We start from the raw sequence: 3171 nt of genomic DNA, 5'->3' as shown, positions 1-3171 counted from the left end.
AACATTTGGAAGAGTTAGTTTGCGAATACCAGTGTCTGAAATAACATGCATCTTTTGCGTCGGGCGTACGACTTACAAAACGTCTCTGTCCGGGTGGTCGACAACTTTTTAAAAAAAAAAAAAAAACATCTTTCTTTTTTATTTATTTTTTTAACAAATGAAACGTTTCATTACGATTTCGAAATCTTCATTCGTTTTGGAAATTTCGGAATTTCGATTCATTTAGCAATTTGCATATATCATGTTTATGGTTTATACTGGCTGAATAACTAAAAATACAAAATACAAATACAGCCAATCAGAAGACTGCATCGAATAACTTCGTGCTTCTGGAATTTGACGAGCGTTATAAGGTCTCGATTTGCATATCATTTTCCAAAGTGGACGCACAAAGAACACAAGAAAAATGGAGAAGTGGTTAGGAATCAAGCCAAAACCTCAGCCCCAGAAGAAATATTCAAAAGAAGCTAACAAAATTAATGGCGCTACAAAACGTAAAAGTACATTAAAAGCATGGTGGAAAGAGGAGTTCACATGGCTTGTAGCAGATGACGTAAAGCAAACATTGCATGAATGAAGATGAGTAAATAGGTACATAGTGATGGCAGATGGAAAACAGCAATGTCACATACATGCAATGAATGTTATAAGTAGATTTATAATAAACTTAATTTTAAAGTGTTGTTCTGTCATATATTCTGATTATCAATCCTTGCAACAATGTTTTTTTTTGTTTTTACGATTAGTCGTCTTATTGTGTTTCAAGTTGGGAAAAATGCGGCAAGCGACTTTATGGCTGGGCAGGCAACTTTTCAGAGTTGTCTGCCCTTGTGTCCGGTAACTTTTTGTCATGAGTTTCAGACGCTACTAATAATATGACTATTTCTACTGTTAGGGGCTGAGATATAAACCAAATCAGAATCATGGGTCTTAGTCCCGCCCTCACCCATTAGCCAAGAGAATTGCTTCGCTCACTTTGCATATGCAGACGATCAGAACAGTAGTACTTTACATATTAATTCTCTTTGATGTTCAAAATAAAATGAAAAGAATTTAACTAAACTCTAAACACCGTAAAGTTAAATAAGAAAGACATTTACTACTGAATGAATTTGACCATTTAATATACTTCTTAATTTGATATTTCCATGATGACAAGTGAGCCACACCCCCATTTGCCTTCCCTGACCACCCGTCACTAATTCTTTTTTGTCCCTGATTATAAGATTAGTATTGAAATAGGCAAACATTATAAAAAAATGACCAAATCAGAAAGAAAACATATTTTGGAGAACAACAGACTCTCATTTAGTTGCCAGATTTCCATAATGCCTGACTGCATGTCACTGGCAGAAACTACGTCTATATGTTTAATGACGTCGCTTTGGTTTTGCCTTTATAATCAATACTTGCAAACTCCACCATTTTTGATCCCAGGCGGACTATTCGCCCTATATGAAAATAGTCACTGTGATTCAGGGGTGCCAAATTATTTTTAACCACGGGCCACATCAGCGAAATTGGCTGTCCTCAAAGGGCCTGACATAACTTAGATGCATACTACTACTTGATATAAAATAATTTTGAATTTGTTATTCAAGTTACATACACAGTTGCAGTCAAACAAAATATATATGTTTATCACGGTTCACGGATCCCTTAACCGCATGGGTCGTTGGGGCACCAATGAGGAAGCAACTCTGGACAGCTTTCTCCTCTGTTGACGGTTCCTGGCCTGTTCTTGGGTCGTGGCAAAATTGGCACCAATCCATTCCTTAATGTTGTGGACCCAGTTGTTCTTTTGCTCCTTTGGCACTCTGACCTGGAGAATTATCTTAGCCAGTTCTGATGATCTTGTGACGTGACCGTCAGCACAGTTTACAACAATTGTTTTTCAGGTCCAATGTGCCCTCTCATGGTGTTGCGCACGGTTTTGTCTGTCACATGGGCTAAGCATAGCATTTCCAAGTCTTGGACTTAATTTTCCAGTTTTGGTGTGAAAGTCCATGTCTCACAAGCATTGCGGAAGATGGAAGTAACCAGCACTTGCATGAGTCTGGTCTTTAATTTCACATCTATGTTCTGGTCCCTCTAGGTGGGTTGAAATCTGGCAAGTGCAGCTGTCGTTTGAGTTATTCTGGCCTTGATTTTGGGGTTCTGACCACTCTGATAAGACAGCTCCAAGATATGTACATTTGGTGAAAGTTCCTAGCACTCTGTGGTTCACTGTGATGTTGGTGGTGATACCTTGGGGATTGTTGGTCATTACTTTTGTGTTTCTTATGTTTATAGCTGACTTGTTTCTGGCCTTACTACCCTGAGAACGCTCTATCTCGGGGTCTGGCCTGGTTAGTACTTGAATAGGAGACCACCTGAGAGTAACATGTTGCTGTAAATGTCACGGACCAGATACAGAGACAGGACCCAGTAGCGTTCCTTTACTCAGTTTTATTGATAAAGAGGGAGAGTAGGGCTTGCTTCCACGATCCGTTGACGGACAAGGGTAGCAGGTGCCTGGAAATGCGGAAGTGTGTCAAGCGAGAATAATCGTAGACTTGCAGGAATACTAGTCGTTAGCAGGGACGGGAGCGCAAGGGCGGTATTGAGTTCAGAAACGAGGGCGGCAACAGTTGTATGGCAGGAAGCGGGACAAAACAGGTCGGACGTCGGGATGGCAGAACAGGGCAGAATCTGGTCCAGAAACAGGTTGGCAACAGGTATAAAGCAGAGGAAAACAGGGCAGGAAAAAATGTCTGAAAGTATGAGCTTGCCTAGCTGGGAGCATCGGTTCGCAACGATCTGACGGCTTCCTCTTGAAAGCCGGGGGTTTAAAAGAATTGTCTTAACCAATCAGCTCTCAGGGCTGTTAGCGCCAACGGGGCAGCCGCAGGTGCCCTGAATCAGTAATTATGACAGTAAATCATTTCGTGCATGCTCTGCCGCAACATTACTGACTAAAACCCCCAGTATAGTCAGTGAAAATGAATTTCACTAAGGGGACTAAATAAATAAACTAAATTAAACAAAATGTTAGACATTATTTTCATATAGTTTCTCAATTTCACCTGTCTGTCATTGATATGGAAACACTGCACTGTAGTAGCCTTGAGCCATCAGTTTGCAGGTATAGTAGTTGACGGGCATCATAGGAAAGGTAGTTTTAGGTGGAAA

The sequence above is a fragment of the Urocampus carinirostris genome, chromosome 13, assembly GCF_059441175.1.
Source record: "Urocampus carinirostris isolate Australia breed hairy pipefish chromosome 13, RoL_Ucar_1.0, whole genome shotgun sequence".
NCBI classification, from domain to species: domain Eukaryota; kingdom Metazoa; phylum Chordata; class Actinopteri; order Syngnathiformes; family Syngnathidae; genus Urocampus; species Urocampus carinirostris.
Note: the sequence above shows the minus strand (reverse complement) of the source record.